General features: G+C 49.1%; 1 pseudogene; it reads right to left on the reverse strand.

The window, feature by feature from the left end:
- Positions 1-2,454: 2,454 nt before the first annotated feature.
- On the reverse strand, positions 2,455-6,599 carry LOC141051428 (uncharacterized; annotated as a pseudogene).
- Between the last annotated feature and the right edge of the window lie 18,876 nt (positions 6,600-25,475).

Genomic DNA, 25,475 nt, shown 5'->3' on the forward strand with positions numbered 1-25,475 from the left:
CATGACTACTGGGAAAAGAGTTTCATATTGTACGAATATAAACCCCTGATATTCAACCACATGTTAGAGTTCTCTTCTTGTGGGACAGTTATCAACCAGGATGGATGAACACAGAACTTAAGCACATGCTAAAAAGGAAGAAAAAAATGTTTATAAAATGGAAAGAAGGAGGCATATCTAAAGAAGAATATAATGCTGTCTGCAGAACCTGCAGAGCACAAATCAGATTATCTAAAGCTGAAAATGAATTGAGGCTTGCAAGAGATGTCAAAAGCAATAATAAAGGATTTTGGGGATATGTCAAAAGTAAAAGAAAAGTCAAAGATGCTATAGGATTTTTACAGGATGAAAATGATGAAATGGTAAGAGGATGTTGAGAAGGCTGAACTTTTAAATTCCTATTTTGCATCTGTTTTCTCTCAGAAAGGAAATGTAACATCAACTGTTATTCACTGTCCTATTAAGGGAATAGAAGAATCCAGGATATCTATAAACAGAAAGATAGTGAGGAAACACTTAGCTAACCTAAATGAATTCAAGTCTCCAGGTCCAGATGAATTACACCCCAGAGTACTGAAGGAGATAGCAGAAGAAATTTTTGAACCCCTCTCCATAATCTTTGAAAATTCTTGGAGAACAGGAGAAGTTCCAGAAGACTGGAGAAGAGCAAATGTTGTTCCTATCTTCAAAAAGGGGAAGAAGGTGGACCCAGGCAACTATAGGCCGGTGCGTCTGACTTCTATACCAGGAAAGATCTTTGAACAAATTATTAAACAACATGTATGTCAATACCTGGATAAGAATGAAGTGATTAAACAGAGTCAGCATGGGTTTGTAACTAATAAGTCATGTCAGACTAATTTAATTTCCTTCTATGACGGTATTACTGATTGGGTGGATCAAGGAAATGCTGTAGATATAGTATATCTTGACTTCAGCAAAGCATTTGACAAAGTCTCTCATACAATCCTTATTGAAAAAATGACTAAGTATGGAATGGACAAGGCAACTGTTAGGTGGATTCATAACTGGCTTAGTGATCGGACCCAAAGAGTGGTCGTAAATGGCGGCACATCCAGTTGGAAGAATGTCTCAAGTGGGGTACCACAGGGCTCTGTCCTGGGCCCTGTATTGTTCAACATCTTTATCAACGATTTAGATGAAGGAATTGAGGGTAAACTGATTAAATTTGCTGATGACACAAAGCTAGGAGGGATAGCTAATACTAGAGAAGAGAGAGAGAGGATTCAAAAAGATTTAAATAAACTGGAGAAGTGGGCAGCAACTAACAGAATGGTTTTTAACAGGGAGAAATGCAAAGTACTACATCTGGGCAATGAAAATGAAAAAAGCATATATAGAATGGGAGGAATAGGGCTAAGTGACAGCACATGTGAAAAAGACTTGGGTATACTAATAGATCACAGACTGAATATGAGTCAACAGTGTGATGCAGCAGCAAAAAAGGCAAATGCAATTCTAGGATGTATTAACAGAAGCATACAGTCTAGATCACGTGAAGTCATTATTTCCCTCTACTCCTCTTTGGTCAGACCTCATCTGGAATATTGTGTCCAGTTTTGGGCACCACATTTTAAAAAAGACATCAACAAACTGGAGCAAGTTCAGAAAAGAGCGACCAGAATGGTGACCGGTCTGCAAACCCTGTCTTATGAGGAAAGGTTGCAGGATTTGGGAATGTTTAGTTTGCAAAAGAGAAGACTGAGAGGAGACTTAATAGCTGTCTACAAATATCTAAAGGGCTGTCACATTGTAGAAGGATCAACTTTATTCTCATTTGCACAAGGAAAGACTAGAAGCAATGGGATGAAGCTGAATGGGAGGAGACACAGATTAGATATTAGAAAAAACTTTTTGACAGAGTGATCAATGAGTGGAACAGGCTGCCACGAGAAGTGGTGAGTTCTCCTTCAATGGAAGTCTTCAAACAGAGGCTGGACAGACATCTAACTGGGATGATTTAGCGAATCCTGCTTTGAGCAGGGGGTTGGACCAGATGGCCCAGGAGGTCCCTTCCAACTCTACGATTCTATGATTCTAAGTAGAGGTGGCCCCGATGCTATCGCATCACGAGGGAAGTGTGTGTGGGGTGTGTGTCCTGCCGCTGCCTGCCCACCCACCTCTGCAGTCACAGCCGGCAGGAAAGACAGTGGTTTGCGGCCTGTCCTGGAGATGGGGTGGGCCGGTCCGACGGTGGGTTCAGTGGTGTTGGGGGGGGTTCCTGCATGGGTGTCCCGCTGGTGGTACTGCGGAAGGGCCTGGTACCACCACCGGGTGCCATGTTAGAATACCCATCACTTGGGTATTCCAATATGGCATCGGCATACTTCCGATCGGGGCGGTGAATTATGGGATTCGAGGACATACAGATGGAAGTGGATGACGGACTATTTTAGGTAAATATATTAGATGATTCAGGCCATTAACAAACAATATATCTTGAGATCAAAGCAAAAATCTGAGCAGTATTGGTTTTCTGTATTGATTTGCTGTAAGGCAACCTGAGACAACTTAGCCATACACCTGCCAAGTGTCCTACAATGTTAACATTAATATGTCTTCTCCTTCCTTGTGTAACTTCTGATGTTTAACAAGATGTGATTTATGGATAAAACATTTCCCACATTCTGAGCATGAAAATGGCTTCTCCCCTGTGTGCGTTCTCAGATGTTCAAGAAGAATGGCTTTATGGGTAAAACATTTTCCGCATTCAGAGCACGAAAACGGCTTCTCCCCTGTGTGACTTCTTAGATGCTCATTAAAATGTGATTTCTGACTAATACACTTTTGACATTTAGGACATGAAAATGGCTTCTCCCCTGTGTGAACTCTATGATGTATCTCAAGAGCTGCCTTACATATATAGCATTTTCCACATGAAAATGGCTTCTCTCCGGTGTGGCTTTTATGATGTCTCTCAAGATGACCTTTAGCCAAAAAGCATTTCCCACATTCGAAGCAAGAATAAGGCTTCTCCCCTGTGTGAATTCCCAAATGGTTTATAAGACTTGACTTTTGTACAAATCCTTTTCCACATTCAGGGCATGAATATGGCCTCTCCCCTGTGTGACATCTCTGATGTTTAGCAAGATCTGATTTACTGATGAAACTTTTGTCACATTCCGAGCATGAAAACAGCTTCTCCCCTGTATGAATTCTCAAATGTTCTATAATATTTGATCTGTGAGCATAACGCTTCCCACAGTACATGAAAATGGCTTCTCCCCTGTGTTAATTCTCTGATGTACAACAAGACTTGATTTCTTGGTAAAACAGCTCCCGCATTCTGAACCAGAATATTGTCTTTCATATTTGTGATGGTTAGATTTCTTTTTTCCACATTCAGAATATGATAATATGTTATCAAGTGTTTGTTCAGTGCTACTTTTTCCAGTCTGTGATTGATTATCTACTACTTCATCAGAAGGAGATGAAAGGTGATTGTCATGAGACCTTCTCATCCAGTCTTCACCTGAAAAGAAGAAAAAAACATTTAGTCATAATTAGTATTTTAAAATTTCTAACGAGATTTAAGAAAATTCAAGTCAGTCTCCGTATACGTTCTGATAGCTGTCAATATATTCAAATTAATAACTGTTTCAGTCTTCATATCGCTATATAAATGGTCTGTCAGCCTACACGTCTCAGCTGCTCCTGGTGCGGTCAACACCATCAACCCTGCTGCCGCATGTACCTGGCAACCTACACGTCTCTGCTATTCCAAGGTGCTCGCTGCACTTTCTCTATGTAGGAGACAAGAAATGTCATGAATGGACTTGCTAGACCAAAGGCTCTTATTACAGGACTGCCTTGGTTTCAGAGAGCTCTTTACCACCGGCCATTCTGTCATTTGTCAGTAAAGGCATGGAGGGGCCTGAGGTTAAACAACAAGGGCCATTGGGGTCTGACATTATACACGTGGGATGCAGTCGGACTGGATTTTTACCCCGGGGGGGTCAATGGGACTGAATGAAAAACCCAAATTCAATAATTAAGACACGTCCAATATTTTTCTCCATACAGTCTACATCTCTGGCCTGAAAATATCAAATAATTTTCTCTGAGCCTTGTAGTAAAAGAACATCTTAATATCAGCTGGCACAACTCACTGGACGAGGCATTCAGTAAGATCGGCAGGTTTTATGTCATGTACATTTCCTCCATGGGACATTAGGGAGGATATTTAGGTAAACTCAGTCTGTAACTTACACAGAACAAAACACGGAGTTTATGAAAGGCTCTCTAACCATTCTCCGACAAGGATACGGGTTTTTCGCATCCACTCATCATTCCACCATGACTTTCCTGCAAGTATCCAACGTAAGACTTCAGAAATAAAATTGCAATATAGAGAAAGGTGGTCTGCACTACTCGCTGGTGCTTTATAACAAAGAACAGCAATCTGAGATAATCCAAGCACTGAGAAGGAGTTATGGTTCTCACCAAATGAAGAAAACTTCGTTATTTAATTGGATCCAGAGTACAAACTGGATTATAACAAGGAGGACACGGCAGCACTCAAGCGATGGTCTTTGCATCTACAGACACTTTCTCGAGGCGTCTCGGCAGATTGTCCTTGTTTTTGTCCAGTTTGTACTCTGAATTATCAAGAAAAAAAGAAAACACTAGTTTATGTCAAATTAGATGATGGTAAAAACCCACTAGAAGTCATCATGTCCGAAATTGACCTAAAAGAAGGATCCACTATACCGACAGAATTGACATTCACCCATGGCATTGGCAATTTCCATCTATACCACAAAATTATACATTTATCCTCAGTGAATATCATCCAAGTGGATGTCCAGTCTGATGGTCTCACAATCTTTTATCAAACCAGAAACCATTTGCAGCCAATACCTACGACAAACTACTTGGCGCCTACGCTCCATTACTGCTTCACAAGGTTGTGACAAAGAGTCATAACATTATTGTATAAAGGATTCCCTGATTGATCTACCTGATGATCCAGGAGGACATTCTGCTTCTCCTCTGGATGATCCTTGGAATACAGAGGACTGGGACTTCTCTCTCGTGGATTTCTCGGACTGGACCCATCTATAGGAAATATACACAGTGACTGAATAAATCGTCTACATGTGATGATCAGATGATGGGGAGTCCAGGTGACCTCAGACCCGGCCTCCTCTATAATCAGTACGGTCTCCTCTTACCCGGAGATGTCCAGGGGTCTGTCCGCCGTGTCTGGGGGTCTGTCCGCTGTGTCTGGGGGTCTATGCTGTGTCTGGGGGACTATGCCATGTCTGGGGGTCTGTCTGCCGTGTCTGGGAATCTGTCTGCCGTGTCTGGGGGTCTGCCGTGTCCGGGGGGCTGTCCTCCACGTCCGGGGGTCTGTCTGCCAGCCATGTCTGGGGGGCTTTCCCCCTTGTCTTGGGGGTCTGTCCCCCCGTGTCTGGGGGTCTGTCCGCCGTGTCTGGGGGTCTATCTGCCGTGTTTGGGGGTCTATCTGCCATGTCTGGGGGTCTGTCTGCCGTGTCTGGGAATCTGTCTGCCGTGTCTGGGGGTCTGTCTGCCGTATCCGGGGGGCTGTCCTCCACGTCCGGGGGTCTGTCTGCCAGCCATGTCTGGGGGGCTTTCCCCCTTGTCTTAGGGGTCTGTCTGCCGTGTCTGGGGGTCTGTCTGTTGGGTCTGTCTGCCGGGTCTGGGCGTCTGTCCCGTGTTTGGGAGTCTGTCCCCCGTGTCTGGGGGTCTGTCTGTCGTGTCTGGGGGTCTGTCTGCTGTGTCCCGGGGGTCTGTCTGCCATGTCCGGGGTCTGTCCCCCTTGTCTGGGGGGTCTGTCCCCTTTGTCTGGAGGTCTGTCTGGGGGTCTGTCCGCCATGTCTGGGGGTCTGTCCCCGTGTCTGGGGATCTGTCCGCCATGTCTGGGGGTCTATCTGCCATGTCTGGGGGTCTATCTGCTGTGCCTGGGGGTCTGTCTGCCGTGTCTGGGGGTCTGTCTGCAGTGTCTGGGGGTCTGTCTGCCGTGTCTGGGGGTCTGTCTGCAGTGTCTGGGGGTCTGTCTGCCGTGCTTGGGGGTCTGTCTGCCGTGTCTGGGGGTCCGTCCGCCGTGTCCCGGGGGTCTGTCTGCCGTGTCTGGGGGTCTGTCCGCCGTGTCCCGGGGGTCTGTCCGCCGTGTCCCGGGGGTCTGTCTGCCGTGTCTCGGGGATCTGTCTGCCGTGTCCCGGGGGTCTGTCTGCCGTGTCCGGGGGTCTGTCCGCCTTGTCCGGGGGTTCGTCCCCTTTGTCTGGGGGTCTGTCTGCCGTGTCTGGGTGTCTGTCCCGTGTTTGGGGGTCTGTCCCCCGTGTATGGGGGTCTGTCTGCCGTGTCTGGGGGTCTGTGTGCTGTGTCCCGGGGGTCTGTCTGCCGTGTCCCGGGGGTCTGTCTGCCGTGTCCGGGGGTCTGTCCCCCTTGTCCTGGGGTCTGTCCCCTTTGTCTGGAAGTCTGTCCGCCGTGTCTGGCGGTCTGTCCCCCGTGTCTGGGGGTCCATCCGCCGTGTTTGGGGGGCTGTCCGCCGTGTCCGGGGGTCTGTCCTCCATGTCCGGGGGTCTGTCTACCGTGTCTGCGGGTTTGTCCGCCATGTCTGGGGGTCTGTCTGCCGTGTCTGGGAATCTGTCTGCCGTGTCTGGGGGTCTGTCTGCCGTGTCTGGGGGGCTGTCCTCCACGTCCGGGGGTCTGTCTGCCAGCCATGTCTGGGGGGCTTTACCCCTTGTCTTGGGGGTCTGTCCCCCGTGTCTGGGGGTCTGTCTGCCGTGTCTGGGGGTCTGTCCGCTGTGTCTGGGGGTCTATCTGCCGTGCCTGGGGGTCTATCTGCCATGTCTGGGGGTCTGTCTGCCGTGTCTGAGAATCTGTCTGCCGTGTCTGGGGGTCTGTCTGCCGTGTCAGGGGGGGCTGTCCTCCACGTCCGGGGGTCTGTCTGCCATCCATGTCTGGGGGGCTTTCCCCCTTGTCTTGGTGGTCTGTCCCCCCGTGTCTGGGGATCTGTCCCCGTGTCTGGGGATCTGTCCGCCGTGTTTTGGGGGCTGTCCGCCATGTCTGGGGGTCTATCTGCCATGTCTGGGGGTCTATCTGCCGTGTCTGGGGGTCTATCTGCCGTGCCTCGGGGTCTGTCTGCCGTGTCTGGGGGTCTGTCTGCCATGTCTGTGGGTCTATCTGTCGTGCCTGGGGGTCTGTCTGCCGTATCTGGAGGTCTGTCTGCCATGTCTGGGGGTCTGTCTGCCGTGTCTGGGGGTCTGTCTGTTGGGTCTGTCTACTAGGTCTGGGGGTCTGTCTGCCGTGTCTGGGGGTCTGTCTGCCGTGTCTGGGGGTCTGCCTGTTGGGTCTGTCTGCCGGGTCTCGGGGTCTGTCTGCCGTGTCTGGGGGGCTGTCCCCGTGTCTGGGGGTCTGTCCGCCATGTCCGGGGGCTGTTCGCCATGTCCCGGGGGCTGTCCGCCGTGTCCGGGGGGCTGTCCTCCGTGTCTGGGGGGCTGTCCGCCGTGTCCGCCATGTCTGAGGGGCTGTCCGCCGTGTCTGGGGTGCTGTCCGCCGTGTCTGGGGGGCTGTCCGCCGTGTCCAGGAGGCTGTCCCCGTGTCCGGAGGGCTGTCCGCCGTGTCTGGGAGGCTGTCCCCGTGTCCAGAGGGCTGTCCGCTGTGTCTGCCGCCGTGTCTGGGGGGCTGTCTGCCGTATCTGGGGGGCTGTCCGCCGTGTCCGCCATGTCTGAGGGGCTGTCCGCCGTGTCCGCCATGTCTGGGTGGCTGTCCGCCGTGTCTGGGGGGCTGTCCGCCGTGTCCAGGAGGCTGTCCCCATGTCCGGAGGGCTGTCCGCCGTGTCTGGGAGGCTGTCCACGTGTCCGGAGGGCTGTCCGCCGTGTCTGCCGCCGTGTCTGGGGGGCTGTCTGCCGTATCTGGGGGGCTGTCCGCCGTGTCTGCCGCCATGTCTAGGGGGCTGTCTGCCGTGTCTGGAGGGGCTGTCCTCTGTGTCTAGGGAGCTGTCTTCCATTTCTGGGGGGCTGACCTCCATGTCCGAGGGGTTGTCCACCGTGTCTGGGGGGCTGTCCACCGTGTCTGCCATGTCTGAGGGGCTGTCTGCCATGTCTGGGGGGCTGTCCGCTGTGTCTGGGAGGCTGTCCCGTGTCTGGGATTCTGTCCGCCGTGTCCACCATGTCTGAGGGGCTGTCCGCCGAGTCCGCCATGTCTGGGGGGCTGTCTTCCGTGTCAGGGGGGGCTGTCCGACGTGTTCGGGGGGCTGTCTTCCATGTCCGGGGGGCTGTCCGCCGTGTCCGGGGGCCTGTCCCCATGTCTGGGAGGCTGTCCGCCATGTCTGGGGGGCTGTCCGCCGTGTCTGGGAGGCTGTCCGCTGTGTCTGGGGGGCTTTCCCCGTGTCTGGGAGGCTGTCCGCCGTGTCCGGGGTGCTGTACGCCGTGTCTGGGGGGCTGTCTGCCGTGTCCGCCATGTCTAAAGGGCTGATCGCCATGTCCGCAATGTCTGGGGGCCTGTCCGCCGTGTCTGGGGGCCTGTCCGCCGTGTCTGGGGGGCTGTTCGCCGTGTCTGGGGGGCTGTTCATCGTTTCCAGGGGGCTGTCGGCCGTGTCTGGGGGGCTGTCCGCCGTGTCCGGGAGGCTGTCCACCGTGTCTGGGAGGCTGTCCGCTGTGTCTGCTGCCGTTTCTGGGGGACTGTCCGCCGTGTCTGGGGGCTGTACGCTGTGTCTGCCGCCGTGTCTGGGGGGCTGTCCGTCGTGCCTAGAGGGGCTGTCCTCTGTGTCTAGGTAGCTGTCTGCCGTTTCTGGGCGGCTGTCCTCCTTGTCCGGGGGGCTGTCTGCCGTGTCTGGGAGGCTGTCCGCCGTGTCTGGGAGGCTGTCCGTTGTGTCTGGGAGGCTGTCCGTCATGTCTGGGGGGCTGTCCGCCATGTCCGGGAGGCTGCCTGCTGTGTCCCGGGGGCTGTCCGCCGTGTCTGGGGGGCTGTCTGCCGTGTCCGGGGCTACATTATATTCTATTAGGGCTGCATTATACTATATGTGGAGGGCTACATTGGATGGATGTTATACACCGGGGATGAGGGGCCAGTTGTTATATACTGGGGATGAGGGGCCAGATATTATACATCGGGGATGAGGGGCCAGATGTTATATACTGGGGATGAGGGGCCGGATGTTATATACTGGGGATGAGGGGCCGGATGTTATACACCAGGGGGTGAGGGGCTGGATGTTATACACTGGGAGGTGAGGGGCCGGATGTTATATACTGGGGATGAGGGGCCGGATGTTATACACCGGGGGGAGAGGGGATGGATATTATACACTGGGCCAGGGTGAGGGGCCAGATCTTAAACACCGGGGGTGAGGGGCTGGATGAAAAACATCAATGCAATTCATGAAACATGTGTCTCAATACTTTTCTCCCTGTATTTTTCTATATTACATTTGCTCATATAGCGCCATCATATGTGCTTTACAGACATTATCTCTATCTATCACATCTTTATTATCTATCTAGCTTCTCCTATTTTAGATGGTTTTTATGGCTCTATAGTGCCCTTATAGACAGCCAGGGACTAAACCTGGCCATACCCATTATATAGCTGTCGGCTGAACGATGGATCCGATCCCTAACCCATATACAGGAACGTTCCTGTGTTCTCTATGAGAGAGCCGGGTTTGGATGACTTTTATCTAATGTGTATGAGGCCATAAACCCAATTATGTATTTATACCCAAAGCTACAAGTCGTCAGTCATTACCTCCATCCCGCTGGCACAGCGCTGATCCCTCTCATTTTGCGCCATTGAACCTCTGTTCTCAATCCTACGACACCAAACTTTTTATTATACTCAGAAAATATTGGAAATCTCATGTATTTATTTATAATTTTTTATTTTTACATTCCAGTCAGATTCATCTGGTTTCCTTTTCTCGCACTTTATATTCTGGATCTGATAATAGGGGAAGTTTTCGGTTCCTATGGTTCCCGCTCGGGTGTAGTCGGCCATGTTGATGCTGGGTGGTTCCGTTAGAACCAGTTTTGGCGGCAGTAAGGACAGGAGCGGTTTACATGGAGCCATTCTGTAATGCAGATCTGATGATAAAGATGTCCGCAGGGCAGCACAATAAGCTGCTCACCTATTTCATAATCACATAGGCAGATGGCACAAGAAGGAATCTCCTCCTGGCCTGTGGCGCTCCTGGTAGGAAGGCGTTGGATTTCCTGAGTTCTTCTCATTCCTCTCTGCCGTCTTCTCCTGTGCAGGATTGCAGCCACTCGTCGTCTTGTATCCGGATCTGAATCGTTTCCGGGATGATTCTCGGCATCTCTGCCGACGGATGGTGGGATAGAACTTGGTTGAGGATCGGCACCGCTGGTGGTTGCCATTACATTTCCACCACTTCTGTTATCGCTGCTGCTTGGTGGTGAAGCCTCAGCAGAGCTTGGACTGTCAGGGACTGTGCTCGGTGGTGAAGCCTCAGCAGAGCTGGGACTCTCAGGGAGTGTGCTCGATGATGAAGCCTCAGGAGAGCTGGAACTGTCAGGGAACGTGCTCGATGATGAAGCCTCAGGAGAGCTGGAACTGTCAGGGAACGTGCTCGATGATGAAGCCTCAGGAGAGCTGGGACTGTCAGGGAACGTGCTCGATGATGAAGCCTCAGGAGAGCTGGAACTGTCAGGGAACGTGCTCGATGATGAAGCCTCAGGAGAGCTGGAACTGTCAGGGAACGTGCTTGATGATGAAGCCTCAGGAGAGCTGGAACTGTCAGGGAATGTGCTCGATGATGAAGCCTCAGCAGAGCTGGAACTGTCAGGGAACGTGCTCGATGATGAAGCCTCAGGAGAGCTGGGACTGTCAGGGAACGTGCTCGATGATGAAGCCTCAGCAGAGCTGGGACTCTCAGGGAGTGTGCTCGATGATGAAGCCTCAGGAGAGCTGGAACTGTCAGGGAACGTGCTCGATGATGAAGCCTCAGGAGAGCTGGAACTGTCAGGGAACGTGCTCGATGATGAAGCCTCAGGAGAGCTGGGACTGTCAGGGAACGTGCTCGATGATGAAGCCTCAGGAGAGCTGGAACTGTCAGGGAACGTGCTCGATGATGAAGCCTCAGGAGAGCTGGAACTGTCAGGGAACGTGCTTGATGATGAAGCCTCAGGAGAGCTGGAACTGTCAGGGAATGTGCTCGATGATGAAGCCTCAGCAGAGCTGGAACTGTCAGGGAACGTGCTCGATGATGAAGCCTCAGGAGAGCTGGGACTGTCAGGGAACGTGCTCGATGATGAAGCCTCAGGAGAGCTGGAACTGTCAGGGAACGTGCTCGATGATGAAGCCTCAGGAGAGCTGGAACTGTCAGGGAATGTGCTCGATGATGAAGCCTCAGCAGAGCTGGAACTGTCAGGGAACGTGCTCGATGATGAAGCCTCAGGAGAGCTGGGACTGTCAGGGAGTGTGCTCGATGATGAAGCCTCAGCAGAGCTGGAACTGTCAGGGAACGTGTTCGATGATGAAGCTTCAGGAGAGCTGGGACTGTCAGGGAACGTGCTTGATGATGAAGCCTCAGGAGAGCTGGAACTCTCAGGGAACGTGCTTGATGAAGCCTCAGGAGAGCTGGGACGGTCAGAGAGCGTGCTCGATGGTGAAGCCTCAGGAGAGCTGGGACTGTCAGGGAGCGGCCTGTGTGGCGAGCGGCTCCTGTGTCTGGTCTCCTCTGGTACTGAGCGCCTGGATGGGTATCTAGCTCTTCTTCTCTCTGGAGCAGGTACAAGATCTCTGTCATCTTCTGTACGCTGCCTCCTCGTCATTTCTCTCCTCCTCCTGTCTGGGAAGAGCTGAGTCTTCCAAACACAGGGCTCTGATCTAAAGAGAAAACCATGTATTAGAATTACAGAAAATGTCAAAAATCACAGGTACAAAAGTATCTGTCTGTCTATTGTCTATCTATATATCTATTATCTATCTATAAGTTTCTATTGGGCCGGTAAGTCACTCTGCACACACCCAAGAATAAACCAAGCACTTTGGCCCTTGGTGTGAGCGATGTGTGCAGGAAGGAGGTCCCGGACCCCACCGATCGTCACTACTACAATACACAGAGATAATAGTTCCCCATTAACATTGTACCCAGTATACGGGCAGAAATATTTCTAACTCTTAGGGTAAGAACTAGAGAGTGGTGTTACTGAGAAGATAATGTCAAAAAGACCCCCGGTATATAATCCCCCCACACACCCCTTACATTGTGTTATATCCAGATCTGAATCGAATACGGCCTGATTGGCGGCATCTATGCCGACGGATGGTGGAATAGAACTTGGCTGAGGATCGGCAGCGGTGGTGGTTGCCGCTTCATTTCCACCAATCCTGTTATCACTGCTGCTCGGTGGTGAAGCCTCAGCAGTGCTGGGACGGTCAGGGAGCGTCCTCGGTGGTGAAGCCTCAGGAGAGCTGTGTCGGTCAGGGAGCGTCCTTGGTGGTGAAGCCTCAGCAGCGCTGGGACGGTCAGGGAGCGTCCTCGGTGGTGAAGCCTCAGGAGAGCTGGGATGGTCAGGGAGCGTCCTCGGTTGTGGAACCTCAGCAGTGCTGGGACGGTCAGGGACCGTCCTTGGTGGTGAAGCCTCAGGAGAGCTGGGACGGTCAGGGAGCGGCCAATGTGGCGAGCGGCTCCTGTGTCTGGTCTCCTCTGGCACCGAGCGCCTGGATGGGTCTCTAGCTCTTCTTCTTGTCTCTGGAGCATGTACAGGATCTCTGTCATCTTCTGTACGCTGCCTCGTCGTCATTTCTCCCCTTAATCCTCCTGTCTGGGAAGACCTGAGTCTTCCAACCACAGGTCTCTGATCTAAAGAGAAAACCATGTATTAGAATTACAGAAAATATCATAAATGACAGGTACAAATGGAACTATCTATTATCTATCTATCTATAGCTTTCTATTGGGCCAGAACATTGCTCTGCACACTCCAAAGTATAATCTAAGCACTTGGGCCCCTGGTGTGAGTGATGTGTGCAGGTCGGAGGGCCCGGACCCCACCGATCGTCACTACTACAATACACAGAGTTAATAGTTTAGTTCCCCGTCTAACACTGTGCCCATTATACGGACAGAAATATTTATAAGGCTAGGTTCACATTAGCGTTCGGGGGCTCTGCGGAGGGCTGCGTACTTCCTCTGTTAAGCCCCACCTACTTCCGCATGCGTACTGCGTACCTATCTTTAACATTAGGTACGCAGGACATGCGGATGTTTGCGGATGCGTCGTTTTGGTGTGCCCACCGACCGCACGGGAACACAACATGTGATCCCGTGCGGTTGGCGGGCGCGTCAAAATGACTCATCTGCATGTCCTGGGTACTCAATGTTAAAGATAGGTATGCAGTACGCATGCGGAAGTAGGCGTGGCTTAACAGAGGAAGTACGCAGCCCCCGAACGCTAATGTGAACCCGGCGTAACTCCGCTTATGGAAAGAACTAGAGAGTAGAAAGCGGTGTTACTGGGATAATGTGAAAAAGACCCCCGGTATAATCCCCCACACCCCTTACATTGTAAAGGTTCACTTACTTCGATTTTCTGGCCGGTTCATCCATGCAATGTTGTCCATGATCAGCTGCATCAATTCCCGAGAACTCATGGTTTCTCACTCCTCAGAAGTGTTCAGTAAAGAAGTTCTCGTCCGGCGCACAATAGTCGCGGATCTCACAGCGCAGCGCTACACGCAGAACTCACTCAGTGGGCGAGGAGACCTGCAAAATAATCCACACATGGAAATAAAAGTTATAGCACAAGCAACAGCTCACTCCTCAAAAGCCAAAAAGTAGTGACCATAAGTAGTATGGCGGGATGAGAAGAGGAAGCCACAAAACATCAACAGAAACATTGTCCTGCATGACTCTAGCAGGTGCATTAGCTAATATCAGAGCTGGATTCACAGCTACAATGCTCAGTACTGATATATAATATTTTCCATGCCTCTGTGCTACCCAAGGAAAGAGCTAAAATACTTATTGTATGGGAGACATTGCATCAAAGCCAACTGCAGATTAGAGATAGAGCCGGTAGGATGAAAACTGGAGAACAATGCAAAATGCCATGCGAGCCCCATAATGGCCGGAAATAGCGCTATTCCTCTCATCATGTACACACATTGCAGCTTATGCTTCAATGTTACATAAAAGTATCGTTACCCTTTATCTACTTTACTCTTCTAGTTGATCCAAGAAATGTGATGTCAGTAGTAGTGCTACAGAATCCAGCTGGGATCTCAGTAATAGACAGGGATCTTCTCGTCAGGATCTCGGCGCTGGAATCGTTTATCAACCCTAAAGTGATCAATAGATCGGTCAGATTTTATTCTTTATTTTTAGGCAGGAAATGTTTGTTATCTCCTCAGAATACTTACAGTGATATCTGGTGAATTCACGATGGAAATGGGATTTCTAATCCAAAACGAAGTTTATACTTGGAGCTTCCAACGCTCCACAAGTAAAACTGTGAGAACCTTCCGGCAGTAGAGCGTTATTCCACCTGTAATATAAGGAGCAGAAGGGGAATGATGGGAGAGGGAGCATCATGTGACGCTCTCTCCTCCATCACTGCTTTCTTTCATCTGTATCTGCGTCTATGATGCCAATAAGTAGAATGCGGGGAAGGGGGCAAGGGGCCGGGTCCCTCTTACTCACGGGCCCCATAGCAGCTGCGTGGCGTGCCTCTATTTATAGCACACCACTGGCTGGGGCCCTGGGTGAGTGGGGGCCCAATGCAGCTGCCTAGTGTGCCTGCCACCAAGGCTGCCCCTGGATATACCCGATCACCACAAACCTAGAAATTCACACAGGTTTATTTCAGATCTAAACCAAATAATCGTCAGCTTTAGGCCACGTTCACACGCTCAGTATTTGGTCAGTATTTTACAGCAGTAAGAAATGCCTTAATGGCCATCAGACCCCCGACAATCAGTCAACAAGTAGCCGATTGATAGTGGTTAAATGCGGCAGGTTGTCAGGTGCAATCCTGGCCTAACTCAGTGGTCGGTGCCGACAGCCGGGGTCCGGCCTCCTCCACTTATCTAATTAGTGTAAGAAGAAGGACCCCGGAGCCGGCACCTCCGCCTTTATACTCACTCTAAAGATGTCCGGCTCTGCGGGGTCCTGGACACGCTGACGTTCTCTTCTCAGCTTATGTCGGTGGTGACTGACGTCCCCTCTGTGGTCCTGGACCAGACAGAGTCAGGAGGGAGATCTGAAGGGGATGAGAGAACATCGGAGCCATATTACATGGTGCCATAATCCCTGGTGCAGCGCGCCATGCCCCATACAGGTAGAGAGCCGGCTGCCATTATTATTACTATTACTGATTTATAAAGGGAACCTGTCTCCTGATTCCTGCTCCCGAGCCACGGGACCATGACTTGCAGCAAGGAGCATTAAGTAGTATGAATAGCGAGCCGGAACCATCACAGGAGACAGGACTAGTCCAGCACCGCACCGGGCCGTCTGCTTCCAGCTCTGCAGCTAGTGACTGACAGGTCTCTCCCTCACGTGTACATAAGGAGAGACCTGATAATCACCTGCTGTGGTGCTGGGAAGAGCCGGCCAGGTGCGGTGCTGGACTAGTCCTGTCTCCGGCTTTGGTCCCTGGCTAGCTGGAGCGTTTCAGAGAATAATATACCTTGCTGCAATTGTGCTGCCAGCTGTGATTCATGCTGGCTGTGACTGGTGCAGCAGGAATCAGGTGACAGGTTCCCTTTAAAGCCCCATTAAATGGGTTGTCTGCCCTTAAGCTAGAAGTTTGCATTCACTCTATGTGATGGAGACTTATGAATGCTCACACCACACGCACTGTGCGCTCTGCCGATTCTCCGGTGCCGGGAGCAGGGGGTCATGTGATTCCATGTCTGCGATTTGCCACATTCCGACTAGACTGTATCTGACCTCGCTCTATACACTTGCATTAGTCCAGGCCGCAGCCATCTAGTCTGCACGTGACCTCATGTATGCAAGTCACATTATTGTGGTGACGCGCCCCCCGCCGGAGAATCATAGAGGGACTGCAGACTTGTAGCTCAAGACCAAACAACCCCTTTAATTCCGGAGCGCTGCACAAGTGTAGAGGGTTTATATATTTATATAGTCCTCATTATCCCCCCGGTAAATAGCGGAGGACACATATTACACATTATCACCCCCTTCCCCATGGAAATAACTGGGTGCACATCAGCGCCCCCATGTAAATAGCTGGACGCCCCCATCAGTTCCCGTGTTACGTGATTGCGGGGCACCTATTGGCTGCTATAATAGCCGGGGGTCTGCAGAAGACCCCCATACCTGTCATTGTGAATCTCCTGTAACGGCGCAACAAGAAAAAAAATCTAACTGCAAAATTTGGTTTTTTTGGCCGCTGCAATATTGCAATAATATTCAATAAGAGGCGATGAAAACATCGTGTCTGCCCCATCACGGTATCAGTGAAAACATCAGCTCAGGGCGCAAAAAATAATCCATCACCAGCCCCAAATCACGAAAAATGAAAACACTACAGGTGTCCGAAAATGGTCATAAACACAAAAAGGTTTTCTTACAAATTTCATGAACAGATGAAAAAATAATGAGATAAAAGCTTCTAGTTTGATAAATAACAGCACACAATAGATTTACCTCCAGATGGAGAAGTCCTCAGTCAGTGATCTTCAGGAAAAACTACAGAAATAATCCGTAATACAGAAATATCCGCAAATACAGAAATATTTCACTAATCCACAAGAAATTCACAAGTAAATCGCTATTTCACAAGGAAAAGATCTAAGTAAGTGCAGTCAGCAGACAAACAAATACCAAGTCTGAGCCAGTGAGACGGAACGGAGGGTTACTAGGTTCCGCTCCATTGTGACATCATCACCTGTGTGACATCACTGCTCGCGTCCATATAAGGTAAGTGATGATGTCACAATGCAGCCTAATAACCAATACATTTTCTCTCACTATCTGCCCCTTATAAAGCAGCTGATAATGATGGAGGCACAAATAGGGAAGAAGGAAATAATATCCTGGCGGTTCTGCAGGTAATAGATGACAGCCGGTGGATACAGAGGTTTGGCCGAGCTTTTCCTATTTCCAATTCTCATCATATGACATAATAACACATTTCATCTTTTTTGACAGTTTCCTTTATCTTCTCATTCTCTCTAGAAAGATACATTGAACTATATCATCTAGTGCTCAGGATAAAGGCTTCAAACATTTGGTGTCATTATAGGATTTTCTCACATTTCCACTGACAGGGGGCAGCGTTCTGGGATTTGTGTCATCATCTGATTCCAGGCCGTCCATCACCAGGACCTCATCTCCTCACACAGTCTATTAGATGGATGAGAACATTTGTCAGAGGGGCATTTCCATGATAGAAGTGATGACAGCGTCCTGCTGCCTGGGATTGCTGGGTCTTGTAGTGCAGATATAATGATGGGTGTCCTGCTGCAGGGATTCCTGGGACTTGTAGTGCAGATATAATGATGTGGGTCCTGCTGCCAGGGATTGCTGGGTCTTGTAGTGCAGATATAATGATGTGGGTCCTGCTGCCAGGGATTGCTGGGTCTTGTAGTGCATGTATAATGATGTTCGTCCTGCTGCCAGGGATTGCTGGGTCTTGTAGTACAGATATAATTATGGGGTCCTGCTGCCAGGGATTGCTGGGTCTTGTAGTGCAGATATAATTATGAGGTCCTGCTGCCAGAGATTGCTGGGTCTTGTAGTGCAGATATAATGATGTTCGTCCTGCTGCCAGGGATTCCTGGGTCTTGTAGTGCAGATATAATGATGTGGGTCCTGCTGCCAGGGATTGCTGGGTCTTGTAGTGCAGATATAATTATGGGGTCCTGCTGCCAGAGATTGCTGGGTCTTGTAGTGCAGATATAATGATGTTCGTCCTGCTGCCAGGGATTGCTGGGTCTTGTAGTGCAGATATCCTGATGGGAGTAGTGATGGGTGAGCAGTAAAATGCTTGTTGCTCGGGTCGAGCAATTTGTAATATTTAGGTACTCGACCAAACATTGAGCCCAGTGTAAGTCTATGGGAGACCCGAGCATTTATACCGTGATCACCCCTCCGGGGGTTCTTTTAACGTCTAAAAACATATGAAAATGATGGAAACAGTGCTCAAATGACACGGGAACATGATGGGGAATGCCCGTGGAAGCATTTCTGACTCCTAGGTCACTGCTGTGAACAATGTTGTCAGAGTCTTACTCCACTTGTACAGACTCACAATAAAACATACAAAAGCTTATCCAAAATGGATTTTCCTGGGAAACATGTTAAGGGACATCCTTTCCAGGGTGATGACTTTTATATAAGGCAAAATAATTAACCCGAAACTAAAATGTTCCTCCACCACTCGGGCTATGTTCACACGTAGCGTTTTTGATGCGTTTTTCAACTTTAGCATTGCTTTCAACCAATTCAAATGCCTTCACTGGGAAATGTCATTGTAACATTTAACAACCTTAGCTGGCCATGTGGTGTGTGACACATCTGTAAGGGGAGGCCGGGACTGTAGTCATGGCCGGAGACACTGAAGCATCTGTGTCCCGACCTTCCCTCACAGAAAACTGGATTCTGTTGCTCAGCATACCTGTGTCTCCAGGTTCAGATCCCCCTGGGCGCTACCCAGCCAGCGACGGCCCTTCTTCCAGGCGACCCTCCCAGTAAAGGAGACACAGTCCAGTATAACTTTAACGTTTTCTTTACTTAGAACTTCACACTTTATATCCACAATTGGCACATCATGGAATTCACATTTGACTTTACTTGCTTCCTCAGCTTTCCCTGCTTTGCTGACGTTTCCATGCAGCACACGTTCGGAACGGACCGTGCTAGACTGCTCCCCAGATTCTTCCTGGCCAAACCTCGCCATGATGGCAATTCCTTCTGCCTGTTTCACCCCAGACTTGAAATCATCCGCCACCCGGTTTAGTTGCCTCTGGAAAAGCATGCAGCATATCTGTACCGTTCCCTGCGAATCTTCAACTTCCTTCTGTTCCTCACTCCAACCGACCCCCGCCCTAAAGGCTATGAGTCGCCACATCTTCTTTCACCTGTACTGGCCCACTGCAATGATGCCCAGTGGCTGTGGATACATGCAAAACACAAGCCGCGGAGACACCATCACATGTTTCTCAACGCAAGCAATGACTAGCCAGGTCTTTCACCGGGAAGGAACAACCACGGGAAGGGCAGTCTCCAATGAAGGAAACCACCTATGCCAAAACATGGTATTCATCCACAGACAGCTGTTTCGGGGTATTGCCCCTCATCAGTGTGGAGTAGGAAACTGGCTAGTAGGAGCAATGCCTAGTATCAGACTGTGAAAAGAGAGGATGAATGACCTCATGGAGATCAACATCCAACACTGCAGAGACACCATCACATTTTTCTCAACGCAGTGATTCTAGAGCAATGCCCCCATCCCTTATGGGGTTTTGCATGTTTTTACATATTTCCCATAAGGGATGGGGGCATTGCTCTAGAATCACTGCGTTGAGAAACATGTGATGGTGTCTCCGCAGTGTTGGATGTTGATCTCCATGAGGTCATTCATCCTCTCTTTTCACAGTGGCTGTGGATAATGTGGGCTTCAGCTACTGAACGTTGCGTGGCTGCTGAGCCGTCCTGGGCCTATAGCCCATGTGGACACTTCGGGCACCCTAGCCCCGTCTGACTAACTTCCCCTCTGCTCTAACCTAATCTCTCGGCAGCCCCTCCTGCACGTAACCTTGTAATACCCACTAACTATGCTATATACTAGAGTGCCCCCCTCTAGTGTCCAACCAAGAGTACTGCGCTTTCCCTATACTGTACACGAAAACATAGTAAACATTATCACACTATATACAATGAGAAACATAGAAACACAGCAATGGTAAAACCCAGGAGGGGTAGTAGTACGATATCATACATTAGGTATTACATAGAACATGTAGCAATACCAATAAGCAAACAGGCAAAAATACAGCAACAAACATTATTAAACCGACCCCTTTACACATCATCAGACACATCCTGTTTCATTTATAAAGGAGGGACTTTTTATGGGGCCAGCAGTCCGCGCTCACTATTCTTAGAGAGCCATCAGCCGGCTATGCTTTGTTGTTCCCATTATTAAATATTGGGTCTCTTATACTGTTCTTGCCTATGCGGTGAGTGACAAGGCTGCTCAAAATTTGGACGCATGCCAATAACCCATTCAACAGACGTCATGGATGACCACATGCAACCAAAGTTCCCAGTATTCATTTGGTACTGCCATACTGTTAGCCTATCAATGCAAGGCCTGGCCTGCCCCAAAGTTACATGCACCCAAATAAGCCTTTGAAGCCACGTACTGGATGACCAAAGGAAAACCCACTTCACATTATTCATTTGGTACTGCCATACTGTTTGCTTATGCATTGAATGCAAGGCCTGACCTGCCACAAAGTTACACGGACCACAATAACCCTTGGAAGAGACATAGAGATGGGCCTCCTGAAAACAATGTTCCCATTATTAGGAAGTGGGTCTCCCAAAGTGTTTGCCTATGCAGTGAATGCAAGGCCTGACAAAAATTAGGAGGCACTCCAATGCCCTTGAAAGAGACGCAGAGGAAGGTCTCATCAAAAAGTCTTCCCATTATAAAGGAGCGGGTCCCCTATACTTGAAATGCCCATACACTAAGTGTATGTGTAGGAAGATGGACCGGGCTAGTTGTAGCTCTCTCATGTCAGGGCCGGAACTATCGGGACTGTCATTTTGGATTGCCATTTTTTTCATACTCAAAGTCATAGGAGAAACCGCATAAAGGAAATAAATAATAATAATAATAATCTTTATTTATATAGCGCCAACATATTCCGCAGCGCTTTACAGTTTAACAGCTTCAAAACACAAGTCATAAGTAACAACGTTAACAATACAATAATTAAAGCAAAATAAGACGAAATAGGATGACCCTGCTCGTGAGAGCTTACAATCTACACTGAGGTGGGGGAGATACAGAGTACAGGGGTGTATTTACAATGGTGTATTTATAATGATGGCCCAGCCATCTTGAGGGAGTGAAAGATGGATGGAGATAGTGAATGGGCTACACACGCACACTTACACATAGAATGACTTTGATTAGTGAACGTGATAAGCCGCTCTGAACAAATGTGTTTTGAGGGAGCGCCTGAAACTATGCAAATTGTCATTAGTCCTAATTTCTTGGGGTAGAGCATTCCGGAGGATAGGAGCAGCACGGGAGAAGTCTTGGAGTCGGGAGTGGGAGGTGCGGATTAGTGCAGAGGTTAGTCGAAAGTCGTTTGCAGAGCGCAGCGATCGGCTAGGCCGATAGACAGAAATGAGGGAGGAGATGTAGGGGGGTGCCGCACCATGAAGAGCTTTGTGGGTGAGAACAAGTACTTTGAATTGGATCCTAAAATGAATGGGCAGCCAGTGTAATGACTGACGAAGAGCGGACACATCCGAGTACCGATTAGCCAGATGGACAACCCTGGCTGCTGCATTAAGTATGGACTGGAGAGATGATAGTCGAGTGACGGGGAGGCCAATTAATAGAGCGTTGGCTTGTATCCTAAGTCATACTACAAGACTCGTTAAAGGGTTGATTGTGACTTGTAGGATCGCTACTACCAATAGGTGGCGCTGTAGAGTAAAAGTCCTCTTTCTTTCTGAAGAGGCAATTTGCATAGAGCGTTGCAGTAATCCAGCCGGGAGTGGATCAATGCTACAGTGAGGGTTTTTGTCGTTTCCGTGGTGAGAAAAGGGCGGATTCTAGAGATGTTCTATAGGTGTAAGCGGCAAGAGCGGGTAAGAGATTGTATATGGGATGTGAAGGAGAGATTGGTGTCAAACATAACACCCAGACAGCGCGCCTGCTGCTGGGGTGTTATTGTGGTGCCACTCACAGAGAGGGAAATGTCAGATTTAGGGAGGTTAGTAGATGGCGGGAGCAGAAGAAGTTCAGTTTTGGAGAGGTTGAGTTTCAGATAGAGAGTGGACATGATATTGGAGACTGCGGACAGACAGTCACTGGCGTTCTGTAGTACAGAGGGGGTAAGGTCGGGGAATGACGTGTATAGTTGTGTGTCATCAGCATAAAGATGGTACTGAAAGCCAAATCTGCTGATGGTCTGTCCAATTGGGGCTGTGTAGAGAGAGAAGAGAAGGGGGTCAAGGACTGAGCCCTGAGGTACTCCGACTGCAAGAGGAAGAGGAGATGATGTGGAGCCATCGAACAAAACACTGAAGGAGCGGTCAGAGAGATAGGAAGAGAACCAGGAGAGAGGAGTGTCCTTAACGCCTAGTGACTGGAGCCTAGAGAGTAGGAGATGGTGGTCAACAGTATCGAAAGCTGCAGATAGGTCAAGAAGAATGAGCAGAGAGTGGTGACCATTACGTTTTGCTGTCAGAAGGTCATTGGTCACTTTGATGAGTGCAGTTTCAGTCGAATGTAGGGGGCGGAAAGATCAAGTGTCAATAGGAATACTCCATGAAAGTGGAGAGACCTGTCATCTGATGGTGCTGGTGTCACGATCCATTTTTGGATCTGTCAGATTCTGGATTCTCTGATATAACCTTTTTTCCTTTCAGGCCCATCGGGGGTTACTGTTAGTTTTTGCCCCCCGGTGGCCGCTGGTGTTACTACATGTTTAATTATCCAGCAGGTGGTGACCTCCCCCCTCCTTCCTATAAAAGGTCATCAGGTGCTTAGCTCATTGATGGTAATACTGGTCATTTGGAAGCCAACCGTTCAGAGGAGAGAAGCTGCCTTGAGCTGTGGTGTTTGCAGGTTATCTGGAGAAGTGGTGTTTCTGCTGGAAGCTGTGTCCAGGTGCCTTTCTCTGCAGTCTGGTGCATGACTGCAGAGCAAGCTAAGTTGTTTGTTTTTCTGTCTGTTGATTTCCCTGGTGTTTTATTAGTACAGCGGTGGGACCAGTGTCCGCACTTGCCTGTTCCCTAGTAAGGGATAGGCGCAGGGCAAGTGAGGGACTGAGGTATCCTGGTTGGCGACAGGTTGAAAGAACCTGTATAGGGAACGTGAGGAGAGTTCAGGGCTCTTCCTTAGGAGAGTGCAGGAGGTGTCCACTTCCCCGTTCCCTATTATAGGGCCCACTGTTGTAATTGTTTCCCCGGTGTCCCCTTGTCTGTCTTGTTGTTTTGTGACCGACCGATCGTCGGATCGCGTCATGCAGAGCCAGACATACCATGACAGCTGGTTTGTTCGAGAGGAGGAAGAGGGGGAAGTTTGTATTGTTGTCATCTGAAGCTATGGACAGAAAACACAAATGGTGAGGTGTCCTTATGAGGTCAGGTAGACTCATTGATGATCGTGTAGATGCCACATGGACGCCTACAGAGTAAATTAAGGTCTATTGGCTTAGGTAGTAAGTAGTGCTGAGCGAGCGTGCTGGGTTAAGGTGTTATCCGAGCATACTCGTTTGCTAATCGAGTGTCTTCAGAGTATTTGAAAAATATTCTAGGGCAAATATTTTTGTGCAATCCCGAGATGTGGTCAATGAAGTCTATTCTGAAATCTCTGATTATAATCGATGACCTCAAACTTCAGGGTTAATGATATAGACGGGATATCTATAACTTTGTATGTAACCCCCCTTCCCATGTACAGCACCATGGAATTAATGGTGCTATATAAATAAATAATAATAATAATAATAATAATAATAATAATAATGATTAATAGTGTTTTTTTCTGTTTTAGCAGATTGCACCTCGCTATATAGTATAGGGCAGTCTATGGAGGATGCTCAAAATGTTTGGGCTTCCTTGGACAAGTTACAAGAGTTTGGGCATCCATATGGCAGATGAGATTCAACGTGTACGAATGAATCTGAATTCCCCTGGTCACTAATGCCATGAAAGAATGTTCTAGGGTGGAGTAAAACTGGAAGAGTAACTTGTAGAGCCGCTTTGCTGAGCTGTAGAGGGCCAAGCAAATGGTTAAAAAAAAATACTCACCTCACTGTCCTGTTGTCAATGCACATCATGAAGTCACAACAATTTAACAAGTGGTACCCGAGAGAAAACATGGCGCACATGTTCAGTGAGGTGTGAAGCCTGAAGCCATGGCCTGGATTGAAGATTACCAAAGAAAATACGCAATCTGGTGTGAGATGCCCAAGTGAGGTAGTCGTGGGTGAACTTTTGTTCCCACTCACTTTGGCATCCTACTGACAATGCGTATTCCAGTCCTGGTGTGCTGCTGTGTATGAAACTTATCACACTTACTTCAAGGACGCAGGCCTCTTCTAACTCCAGGAATCCCTCTTCTGGAAAAAAGGCAGCAATTACTCTCTCTCCAGAGATGCTACATTGGGTTTAGGTTAGGGCTCTGGCTGGGCCAGCCAAGAATGGTCTCAGAGTTGTTCTGAAGCCACTCCTTTGTTATTTTAGCTGTGTGCTTAGGGTCATTGTATTGTTGTAAGGTGAATCTTTGGCCAAGTCTGAGCTCCAGAGCACTCTGGAAGAGGTTTTCATCCAGGATATCTCTGCACTTGGTCGCATTCATGTTTCCTTCAATTGCAACCAGTCGTCCAGTCCCTGCAGCTGAAAAACACCCCCATAGCGTGATGCTGCCACCACCATGTTTCACTGTTGGGATTGTATTGGGCAGGTGATGAGCAGTGCCTGGTTTTCTTCACACATACCGCTTAGAATTATCACAAAAAAGTTCTATCTTCATCTCATCAGACCAGAGAATCTTATTTCTCATAGTCTGGGAGTCCTTCATGTGTTTTTGTTTTTTTTAGCAAACTCTGCGGGCTTTCATATGTCTGGCACTGAGGAGAGACTTCCGTCGGGCCACTCTGCCATAAAGGTCTGACTGGTGGAGGGCTGATAGTTGACTTTGTGGAACTTTCTCCCATCTCCCTACTGCATCTGTGGAGCTCAGCCACAGTGATCTTGGGGTTCTTCTTTACCTCTCTCACCAAGGCTCTTCTCCCACGATTGCTCAGTTTGGCTGGACGGCAGGTCTAGGAAGACTTCTGGTGGTCCCAAACTTCTTCCATTTAAGGATTATGGAGGCCACTGTGCTCTTAGTAACCTTGTGTACTGCAGAAATTCTTTTGTAACTAACCTTGGACAGATCTGTGCCTTGCCACAATTCTGTCTCCGAGCTCCTTGACCAGTTCCTTTGACCTTATGACTCTCATTTGGTCTGACATGCACTGTGAGCTGTGAGGTCTTATATAGACAGGTGTGCACCTTTACACATCAAGTCCTATCAGTGTAATTACACACAGCTGGGCTCCAGTGAAGGAGTAGAACCATCTCAAGGAGGATCACAAGGAAATGGACAGCATGTGACTTACATATGAGTGTCTGAGCAAAGGGGCTGAATACTTATGACCATGGGATATTTCAGTTTTTCTTTTTTAATAAATTTGCAAAAATTTCTACATTTCTGTTTTTTTTTCAGTGAAGATGAGGGGCAGGGTATACACTAATG

The sequence above is a fragment of the Dendrobates tinctorius genome, unplaced genomic scaffold, assembly GCF_039654945.1.
Source record: "Dendrobates tinctorius isolate UK_male_01 unplaced genomic scaffold, ASM3965494v1 ptg000157l, whole genome shotgun sequence".
Lineage (NCBI taxonomy): Eukaryota > Metazoa > Chordata > Amphibia > Anura > Dendrobatidae > Dendrobates > Dendrobates tinctorius.